Here is a 12058-nt window from a genome sequence, read left to right on the forward strand (position 1 = left end):
CGCCCTGTGGCGTGTTTTAAGTTGGGGGATTAAGTCCCCATGAATCCTGAGGTCCCCTGGCAGCCAACTTGCACACCAGGTACCTCCAGTATGCTCCAGGGAGCTGCATTGCAGAGAGGTGTTCAGAGGCCACGCCCTTTTTACAACACTCTGCAACGCAGCTCCATGGCGCTTACTGGAGGTACCTGGTGGGCTAGTTGACCCCTAGGGGACCTCTCGATTGGAGAGGAATGAATTCCCCAACTTAAAACGCGCCACAGGGCGTGTTTGCACAGTATCACCTCAGGCCCCGCCCCCTACCTTCACCACTGTGTAAACGCGCCCCGTGGCGCATTTTAAGTTGGGGGATTAAGTCCCCTTGAATCCTGAGGTCCCCCAGCGGGCAACTAGGCCACCAGGTACCTCCAGTAAGTGCCACGGAGCTGCGTTGCAGAGAGGTGTAAAAAGGGGTGTGGCCTCATTACACCTCTCTGCAACGCAGCCCCCTGGCGCATACTGGAGGTTCCTGGTGGGCTAGTTGGCCCAACGGGACCCCCAGTATTCAAGGGGAATTAGTTTCCCCTCTGCAAACGCGCCAGGGGGCGCGTTTGCCGAGTGGTGTAAGGAGGGGGCATGGCCTCCGGCCCGATCCCGATCTTTTCTGCCGGCATTGCTTTTCGACATGGGGAGCAGCTAACATGCTGCTCCCCATGTGGAAAAGCAATCAGCTTTGCTTCATTGAAGCGAGAGCAGGATTCCCTGCTCTCGCTTCAATGAAGCAAAGCAGTTTGCAATGACAGGGTGGGAGCCGCGAGGCTGCAGTGTCCCGGGGGTGGGACCCCGGGACACTGTAGGAGCCGGCCCAGGGGGGTGGCGGACCCCAGGGCCATCATTGGCTCCAGGAGGGGGGCTGCGTGGCCCCCCTCCCACACGGACAAGTTGCCCCGGGGGGTGGTTGGCCCCGGGGCTGGGAGGGCCTGAGAGCCCCCCCATCGCAAATACTTTCAAGCCCCGGGGGGTGGCGGTCCCCGGGGCAGTGTGGGGGGATTGGGACCCCCCCACACTTTTTTATTTCTGCCCCCGGGATTTGGCCCCCCTGGGGGCCAATTACCAAAGAAGCGCTGGAGCCCCGCGCTTGTTTTTTTTAAATTTTCGGCCGAAATTTGCAATGGGTGCGCGAATCTCGCCGATTTGTTTTTAAAAAAAATACTTTTTTTGGCCCTGAGCAGGCCTAGGGGGTCAGGGTTTTTCTACCCTGCCCCCTTGTCGCATTTTGCGCCTTTGTTTTTGTGCTTTCTTGTGCCTCGGTTCTACCGAGGCACAAGATGGCTGCCAACACTTCCTGATTCAGAGTGTTGGCAGCCAATTAGTATTCCGCTCGTCCTCGGGAGGGTTCGGGGAGGGTGAGGGGAGGATCCGCGGATCCTCCCCGGCCATAGATATCACTAACTTTTAACTCTAATTTTCTCAGGAACTACTGAACGGATTTGCACCATTTAAGCAACAGGCACAAGTCTGAACTGAGGACTACCTCCTTGCCAAATGTGGTGTAATTCCGTTCAGCAGTTCGGGCTGTAGCTGCGACAACAGGTCCTATGGGAAATTGCATGGGGAAAACTCGTTTTGGGACCCCCCTTTTTTCTTGGCCCCCGCTTGACGAATCACCACAAAACTTTCAGGGTAGGAGCGGAGCTGAGCTGGCCAAAAGTTTGGAAAATTTTGCGAAGATTCATCAACCGGCGCCAAAGATATTCCCAATAGAATGTTGCGGATTTCCTATGGAAAATAGGTCCTAACTATAACTATCTACTGGCGACCGCCAGTAGATAATTCACTGAAAAAACCATATGCTTCAGGGGCGTTATAGTTAGCTGGACTTTTCACTCATACAAAACCATTGAAATTCCCCCATTATAGTTAGTTCAGCTAAATATAACTCGCGCGCCTGCAATGCACTGCTGATGACGTCACATATTACATCACTCATGGAGTAAGATACGTTTAATGACTCACTTATAGAGTCAGTCACGCACCTACTAAATCATCCATTCACACACTTATACACCCACTCATTCTTCCATAGGTTTTTCCCTATATATATATATTAAACATATTTAAAATTTACAGAAACACACACTCACTGGATGACGTCATCAGTGATGTCATCAGTGATGTCATTTCAGATGACATCAGTGATGTCATCAGTGATGTCACTGACCATGTCATGAGTGATGTAATATATGACGTCATCAGCAGTGCATTGCGGGGGCGCGAATTATAGTTAGCTGAACTAACTATAACGGGGGAATTTCTAGGGTTTTGTACGAGGGAAATGTCGAGCTAACTATAACGCCCCTGAAACCTTTTCAGTGAATTTCTAAGGTTTTTTAAATGCCAATTCCTAACTATAACGCCCCTGAAACCTATGGTTTTTTCAGTGAATTTCAAAGGTTTTTTAAATGCTAATTCCTAACTATATCAGGCCTGAAACCTATGGTTTTTTCAGTGAATTTCAAAGGTTTTGTAAATGACAATTTTGAATGTATTAATTGTTATACTGATTTTTTTTATACTGATTTACTATATTTTTTAAACTATTTATTTTTAGATATATTTTTTTTAATTACATTATAATTACATTATACATTACAATACAAAATATACTTTCTCAGAATGAATTACTTTAGTTTAAATACTTGGCAAATAGGCAACAGACTTTTAAGTACAGTAGTTACAGTTGTTGCAATGAGTAACACAATTTCAAACACAAACCAACATTGAGCTCAATGTGAATTTCTAGTGAAATGCAATTAGTTACTTTATGGATTACTTTTCTAACCACAGGACTGGATCCTAGATTCAGTCCTTGGACATCTGTAAACAGTTGAGTAAAAGCGCTTTGGTTACAGTAGTTATTTTTAAGGAATATTATTGTATTTTAAAAGTTGACACTTAGAAATGTTTTCACATAGAATCACCAATGTTATCCTATGGCAGAAAATTCACTTAGCAGGTAAGTAGTGTTATCATTACTTTTTCTTACTCAGTGGTGGATCCTGGATCCAGCACTGGCCAACCTCCTGTAAACAGTTGAAAGAATGTGTTTAAGTCATACAGACGATTTTTTATGAATATTTTTAGTTTGTGAAAATAGACACTTAGAAACTATTCTGGTGAAAACCACACAATGGATTCCTATGGAAGGAAATACAAGTTACTCGTAAGTACGCTTAGAATTACTCTTCCGGGTCAGTGCTGGGCTAAAAGATGCAGCCCTGGGTTCTCTCCTGATAACAGGTGAGTAAATCGGAATTCGTAGTTTGGCTGATTTTAGAGGAATATTTGTACGTTTCAAAAATGGACACTGAACATTTTCTGGTGCAAACCACACAATGGATTCCTATGGAAGGAAATACAAGTTACTGGTAAGTACGCTTAGAATTACTTTTCAGGGTCTGTGGTGGGCTAAAAGATGCAGCACTGGGTCCTCTTCTGGTTACAGGTGAGTAAATCGGAATTCGTAGTTCGGCTGATTTTAGAGGAATATTTCTACGTTTCAAAAATAGTCACAGAAAGTTTTCTGGTGAAAACCACACAATGGATTCCTATGGAAGGAAATACAAGTTACTGGTAAGTACGCTTAGAAATACTTTTCAGGGTCAGTGCTGGGCTAAAAGATGCAGCCCTGGGTTCTCTCCTGATAACAGGTGAGTAAATCGGAATTCGTAGTTCGGCTGATTTTTGAGGAATATTTCTACGTTTCACAAATGGACACTTTGAAAATGTTCTGGTGAAAACCACACAATGGATTCCTATGGAAGGAAATACAAGTTACTGGTAAGTACGCTTAGAATTACTCTTCAGGGTCAGTGCTGGGCTAAAAGATGCAGCCCTGGGTTCTCTCCTGATAACAGGTGAGTAGATCGGAATTCGTAGTTCGGCTGATTTTAGAGGAATATTTGTACGTTTCAAAATTGACACTTAGATAATTTTCTGCTGAAAACCACACAATGGAGTCCTATGGAAGGAAATACAAGTTACTGGTAAGTACGCTTAGAATTACTTTTCAGGGTCAGTGCTGGGCTAAAAGATGCAGCACTGGGTTCTCTCCTGATTACAGGTGAGTAAATCGGAATTCGTCGTTCGGCTGATTTTAGAGGAATATTTGTACGTGTCAAAAATGGACACTTAGAAACTTTTCTGCTGAAAACCACACAATGGATTTCTATGGAAGGAAATACAAGTTACTGGTAAGTACGCGTAGAATTACTTTTCAGGGTCAGTGCTGGGCTAAAAGATGCAGCACTGGGTTCTCTCCTGATTACAGGTGAGTAATTCGGAATTCGTAGTTTGGCTGATTTTAGAGGAATATTTGTACGCTTCAAAAATGGACACTTACAAAATTTTCTGCTGAAAACCACACAATGGATTCCTATGGAAGTAAATACAAGTTACTGGTAAGTACGCTTAGAATTATTTTTCAGGGTCAGTGCTGGGCTAAAAGATACAGCCCTGGGTTCTCTCCTGATAACAGGTGAGTAAATCGGAATTCGTAGTTCGGCTGATTTTAGAGGAATATTTGTACGTTTCAAAAATGGACACTTAGAAAATTTTCTGGTGAAAACCACACAATGCATTCCTATGGAAGGAAATACAAGTTACTGGTAAGTACGCTTAGAATTACTTTTCAGGGTCAGTGCTGGGCTAAAGGATGCAGCACTGGGTCCTCTCCTGATTACAGATGAGTACCAATTTAAAAGTGCACAAGTATCACAAAATGGCTACTGCCCGCCACCTACACGACCCTGGCTGGCTGTTGCTGGGGAAAACCCCAGCCTCGCCAGCTGGACAATAGGGCTCCTGTGGCAGGGAGGTGCTAGCATCTCCCCAGACAGGATAATGTGGATTGGAACAGGGTGGGTGCACCAAATGTCCTTTCAGAGTTGCACGTAGGCAGCTGCAGAGACCTAATTCTGCATACACCGCTTGGAACCGGTTCAGGGGCATCCTGCCCCTCGCCCAGGCAGGAAACACACAAAGGGGAGAGGGTGTAGCCACCCTTTCCCGCCTCACCACTCATTGGTGGACACTACTCTGGACACTGCCCTAATCTTGGGGATAAAGGTGAATAACGTGGCCCCAGAGCCTCAGATTAATCCAGGACTTCAAAGAACTGACCTTCGATGAACTGCTGCCCAGCTGACTGAAGAAATCTCCCTTGGGATAAAGGAGTTATCCCCCTGCTTGGCAGGCACCTGAAACACTGCAAGTGACCCGGTTGGGACTTCGCTGCTCTAACGAACTTTGACGACTTCCAGCAACCTTGAGGTGGGTTTCCTGAGCATCCCAGAGGCCAGTAAGTGTGCACAGCAAGGCTGAGCACCGTGGACCACGTGGGTGCCGAGGTTCCCGCATACCCCAGGGCACCGGCCACCTCTTGCATAGCACATGACCCTGACCAGTGGGGAAGTTGTGCTTTGGCCATTGTTGAGCCAACCACCAAGCAGCATCCGTGCCAAAGATCAGCGCCCTAGCCCCTTCCGGTGGCCCGTGGTCTCCCTTTTACGCACTCCATTTTGCTGCCTTCTGCGGTCCCTTGTCTCTCGAATTGTGGGCCCTGGTGGAGGACAATCTCAACAACTAAGAGTTCTTCTGGTTGCTCCAGGCCTGCTCTACGCTCTCTCCAAAGGAGAGCACCCTCAGACCTCGTGGGTCTGCACCAGCAGCTGCTTTGTTTATCTTGCGTGGGTTGCGGTGGCCAAGGCTTAGTGGATCCAATCCGGACACTAACACCGCTTCGACCCTCATCCGACATGGGACAGTCGCCCTCCAAAAGCTGGCCTTCCTTGAAGCCTCCCGGAGCCCGTGACTGCAGAGCCAAGCTGCACTCTTCTCCACCTGAAGCACCCGACACTGCCGAGCTCCTTCCTGCGAGCTCCCTGGTCACTGTGCCGTGACCCAGACTCTGTCCCCTCTGCTTTCAGGTTCTTCTCTTCAACTTCTACAACTTAGATCTTCACAACATTATCGACGCTTTTGGCTAGCAGCAGATTTGCCTTATTTTCCATTGAAAATCAGCCCGCGACCCGACACCAGAATCGACCTATGCACCCGGCTTCCCTGGGGCAGGTAACAGTGGTACTTTGGTACTCCCGTGGTGGTGGGCTCTCCAAAGGCCTAAGTCTAAAGTCTTAACTTTGTACTCCTGCTAGAAGTGCCTTTAATCTTTAAAAAGCAAACCGCGACATTCTCCATAGACTAACATTGAGATCCCGATAGCAGCTCCTTGCACTGCACGCGTCTCCCGTGGGTCCCCTTCCTCATAACTGTGGGTGGATTCTAAAGGGGCAAGCGATCCTAAATGCCCTAGGCATTATCTGTAGAATTGTCGTGGTTCTTATACCACTTTTTTAATATATGGTTTGGTCCCCCCCTGGGGCCCATTGATTCCATTGCTAACTATTGTATGTATCAATGCTTGTTTGAAATGTACTTTTGTCTCTAGCCTCATAAAGAGACTTGTGGGATTCTGTTTAGAATAAATACATATATTTTATATATATACCTGTGTGGACTACTCTTTCATTTGGTTATTCAAGAGGTTATCTATGGTAAAACAATAAGCTTAACACCCCTTCAAGACTTAGCCTGAAGGCTGCTCTCCAGAGCTACCACTAGGATAGCTTTCTTAAAAGGTTGTCTATACCTATCATCAATAAGAGTCGAATTGGACTGGTGCAAGGTGGCCCCTATAACTAGTGACCAGCATATGCCAGGCCAACTTCTCAAATCGGAATTCGTAGTTCGGCTGATTTTAGAGTAATATTTGTACGCTTCAAAAATGGACACTTACAAAATTTTCTGCTGAAAACCACACAATGGATTCCTATGGAAGGAAATACAAGTTACTGGTAAGTACGCTTAGAATTATTTTTCAGGGTCAGTGCTGGGCTAAAAGATGCAGCCCTGGGTTCTCTCCTGATAACAGGTGAGTAAATCGGAATTCGTAGTTCGGCTGATTTTAGAGGAATATTTGTACAATGGTAAAGGAAGGGGGCGGGGCATGAGGTGACGTGTGCAAACACGCCCTGTGGCGCGTTTTAAGTTGGGGAATTAATTCCTCTTCAATCCTGCGGTCCCCTGGGGGCCAACTAGCCCACCAGGTACCTCCAGTATGCGTCAGGGAGCTGCGTTGCAGAGCGGTGTTCAGAGGCCACGCCCCTTTTTACAACACTCTGCAACGCAGCTCCGTGGCACTTCCTGGAGGTACCTGGTGGGCTAGTTGGCCCCTAGGGGACCTCTGGATTGAAGAGGAATTAATTCCCTAAATTAAAACGAGCCACAGGGCGTGTTTGCACACATATCACCTCAGGCCCCGCCCCCTACCTTCACCACTGTGAAAACGCGCCCTGTGGCGTGTTTTAAGTTGGGGGATTAAGTCCCCATGAATCCTGAGGTCCCCTGGCAGCCAACTTGCACACCAGGTACCTCCAGTATGCTCCAGGGAGCTGCATTGCAGAGAGGTGTTCAGAGGCCACGCCCTTTTTACAACACTCTGCAACGCAGCTCCATGGCGCTTACTGGAGGTACCTGGTGGGCTAGTTGACCCCTAGGGGACCTCTCGATTGGAGAGGAATGAATTCCCCAACTTAAAACGCGCCACAGGGCGTGTTTGCACAGTATCACCTCAGGCCCCGCCCCCTACCTTCACCACTGTGTAAACGCGCCCCGTGGCGCATTTTAAGTTGGGGGATTAAGTCCCCTTGAATCCTGAGGTCCCCCAGCGGGCAACTAGGCCACCAGGTACCTCCAGTAAGTGCCACGGAGCTGCGTTGCAGAGAGGTGTAAAAAGGGGTGTGGCCTCATTACACCTCTCTGCAACGCAGCCCCCTGGCGCATACTGGAGGTTCCTGGTGGGCTAGTTGGCCCAACGGGACCCCCAGTATTCAAGGGGAATTAGTTTCCCCTCTGCAAACGCGCCAGGGGGCGCGTTTGCCGAGTGGTGTAAGGAGGGGGCATGGCCTCCGGCCCGATCCCGATCTTTTCTGCCGGCATTGCTTTTCGACATGGGGAGCAGCTAACATGCTGCTCCCCATGTGGAAAAGCAATCAGCTTTGCTTCATTGAAGCGAGAGCAGGATTCCCTGCTCTCGCTTCAATGAAGCAAAGCAGTTTGCAATGACAGGGTGGGAGCCGCGAGGCTGCAGTGTCCCGGGGGTGGGACCCCGGGACACTGTAGGAGCCGGCCCAGGGGGGTGGCGGACCCCAGGGCCATCATTGGCTCCAGGAGGGGGGCTGCGTGGCCCCCCTCCCACACGGACAAGTTGCCCCGGGGGGTGGTTGGCCCCGGGGCTGGGAGGGCCTGAGAGCCCCCCCATCGCAAATACTTTCAAGCCCCGGGGGGTGGCGGTCCCCGGGGCAGTGTGGGGGGATTGGGACCCCCCCACACTTTTTTATTTCTGCCCCCGGGATTTGGCCCCCCTGGGGGCCAATTACCAAAGAAGCGCTGGAGCCCCGCGCTTGTTTTTTTTAAATTTTCGGCCGAAATTTGCAATGGGTGCGCGAATCTCGCCGATTTGTTTTTAAAAAAAATACTTTTTTTGGCCCTGAGCAGGCCTAGGGGGTCAGGGTTTTTCTACCCTGCCCCCTTGTCGCATTTTGCGCCTTTGTTTTTGTGCTTTCTTGTGCCTCGGTTCTACCGAGGCACAAGATGGCTGCCAACACTTCCTGATTCAGAGTGTTGGCAGCCAATTAGTATTCCGCTCGTCCTCGGGAGGGTTCGGGGAGGGTGAGGGGAGGATCCGCGGATCCTCCCCGGCCATAGATATCACTAACTTTTAACTCTAATTTTCTCAGGAACTACTGAACGGATTTGCACCATTTAAGCAACAGGCACAAGTCTGAACTGAGGACTACCTCCTTGCCAAATGTGGTGTAATTCCGTTCAGCAGTTCGGGCTGTAGCTGCGACAACAGGTCCTATGGGAAATTGCATGGGGAAAACTCGTTTTGGGACCCCCCTTTTTTCTTGGCCCCCGCTTGACGAATCACCACAAAACTTTCAGGGTAGGAGCGGAGCTGAGCTGGCCAAAAGTTTGGAAAATTTTGCGAAGATTCATCAACCGGCGCCAAAGATATTCCCAATAGAATGTTGCGGATTTCCTATGGAAAATAGGTCCTAACTATAACTATCTACTGGCGACCGCCAGTAGATAATTCACTGAAAAAACCATATGCTTCAGGGGCGTTATAGTTAGCTGGACTTTTCACTCATACAAAACCATTGAAATTCCCCCATTATAGTTAGTTCAGCTAAATATAACTCGCGCGCCTGCAATGCACTGCTGATGACGTCACATATTACATCACTCATGGAGTAAGATACGTTTAATGACTCACTTATAGAGTCAGTCACGCACCTACTAAATCATCCATTCACACACTTATACACCCACTCATTCTTCCATAGGTTTTTCCCTATATATATATATTAAACATATTTAAAATTTACAGAAACACACACTCACTGGATGACGTCATCAGTGATGTCATCAGTGATGTCATTTCAGATGACATCAGTGATGTCATCAGTGATGTCACTGACCATGTCATGAGTGATGTAATATATGACGTCATCAGCAGTGCATTGCGGGGGCGCGAATTATAGTTAGCTGAACTAACTATAACGGGGGAATTTCTAGGGTTTTGTACGAGGGAAATGTCGAGCTAACTATAACGCCCCTGAAACCTTTTCAGTGAATTTCTAAGGTTTTTTAAATGCCAATTCCTAACTATAACGCCCCTGAAACCTATGGTTTTTTCAGTGAATTTCAAAGGTTTTTTAAATGCTAATTCCTAACTATATCAGGCCTGAAACCTATGGTTTTTTCAGTGAATTTCAAAGGTTTTGTAAATGACAATTTTGAATGTATTAATTGTTATACTGATTTTTTTTATACTGATTTACTATATTTTTTAAACTATTTATTTTTAGATATATTTTTTTTAATTACATTATAATTACATTATACATTACAATACAAAATATACTTTCTCAGAATGAATTACTTTAGTTTAAATACTTGGCAAATAGGCAACAGACTTTTAAGTACAGTAGTTACAGTTGTTGCAATGAGTAACACAATTTCAAACACAAACCAACATTGAGCTCAATGTGAATTTCTAGTGAAATGCAATTAGTTACTTTATGGATTACTTTTCTAACCACAGGACTGGATCCTAGATTCAGTCCTTGGACATCTGTAAACAGTTGAGTAAAAGCGCTTTGGTTACAGTAGTTATTTTTAAGGAATATTATTGTATTTTAAAAGTTGACACTTAGAAATGTTTTCACATAGAATCACCAATGTTATCCTATGGCAGAAAATTCACTTAGCAGGTAAGTAGTGTTATCATTACTTTTTCTTACTCAGTGGTGGATCCTGGATCCAGCACTGGCCAACCTCCTGTAAACAGTTGAAAGAATGTGTTTAAGTCATACAGACGATTTTTTATGAATATTTTTAGTTTGTGAAAATAGACACTTAGAAACTATTCTGGTGAAAACCACACAATGGATTCCTATGGAAGGAAATACAAGTTACTCGTAAGTACGCTTAGAATTACTCTTCCGGGTCAGTGCTGGGCTAAAAGATGCAGCCCTGGGTTCTCTCCTGATAACAGGTGAGTAAATCGGAATTCGTAGTTTGGCTGATTTTAGAGGAATATTTGTACGTTTCAAAAATGGACACTGAACATTTTCTGGTGCAAACCACACAATGGATTCCTATGGAAGGAAATACAAGTTACTGGTAAGTACGCTTAGAATTACTTTTCAGGGTCTGTGGTGGGCTAAAAGATGCAGCACTGGGTCCTCTTCTGGTTACAGGTGAGTAAATCGGAATTCGTAGTTCGGCTGATTTTAGAGGAATATTTCTACGTTTCAAAAATAGTCACAGAAAGTTTTCTGGTGAAAACCACACAATGGATTCCTATGGAAGGAAATACAAGTTACTGGTAAGTACGCTTAGAAATACTTTTCAGGGTCAGTGCTGGGCTAAAAGATGCAGCCCTGGGTTCTCTCCTGATAACAGGTGAGTAAATCGGAATTCGTAGTTCGGCTGATTTTTGAGGAATATTTCTACGTTTCACAAATGGACACTTTGAAAATGTTCTGGTGAAAACCACACAATGGATTCCTATGGAAGGAAATACAAGTTACTGGTAAGTACGCTTAGAATTACTCTTCAGGGTCAGTGCTGGGCTAAAAGATGCAGCCCTGGGTTCTCTCCTGATAACAGGTGAGTAGATCGGAATTCGTAGTTCGGCTGATTTTAGAGGAATATTTGTACGTTTCAAAATTGACACTTAGATAATTTTCTGCTGAAAACCACACAATGGAGTCCTATGGAAGGAAATACAAGTTACTGGTAAGTACGCTTAGAATTACTTTTCAGGGTCAGTGCTGGGCTAAAAGATGCAGCACTGGGTTCTCTCCTGATTACAGGTGAGTAAATCGGAATTCGTCGTTCGGCTGATTTTAGAGGAATATTTGTACGTGTCAAAAATGGACACTTAGAAACTTTTCTGCTGAAAACCACACAATGGATTTCTATGGAAGGAAATACAAGTTACTGGTAAGTACGCGTAGAATTACTTTTCAGGGTCAGTGCTGGGCTAAAAGATGCAGCACTGGGTTCTCTCCTGATTACAGGTGAGTAATTCGGAATTCGTAGTTCGGCTGATTTTAGAGGAATATTTGTACGCTTCAAAAATGGACACTTACAAAATTTTCTGCTGAAAACCACACAATGGATTCCTATGGAAGTAAATACAAGTTACTGGTAAGTACGCTTAGAATTATTTTTCAGGGTCAGTGCTGGGCTAAAAGATGCAGCCCTGGGTTCTCTCCTGATAACAGGTGAGTAAATCGGAATTCGTAGTTCGGCTGATTTTAGAGGAATATTTGTACGTTTCAAAAATGGACACTTAGAAAATTTTCTGGTGAAAACCACACAATGCATTCCTATGGAAGGAAATACAAGTTACTGGTAAGTACGCTTAGAATTACTTTTCAGGGTC

Source organism: Triturus cristatus, chromosome 3_2, assembly GCF_964204655.1.
Source record: "Triturus cristatus chromosome 3_2, aTriCri1.1, whole genome shotgun sequence".
Taxonomy (NCBI): Eukaryota; Metazoa; Chordata; class Amphibia; order Caudata; family Salamandridae; genus Triturus; species Triturus cristatus.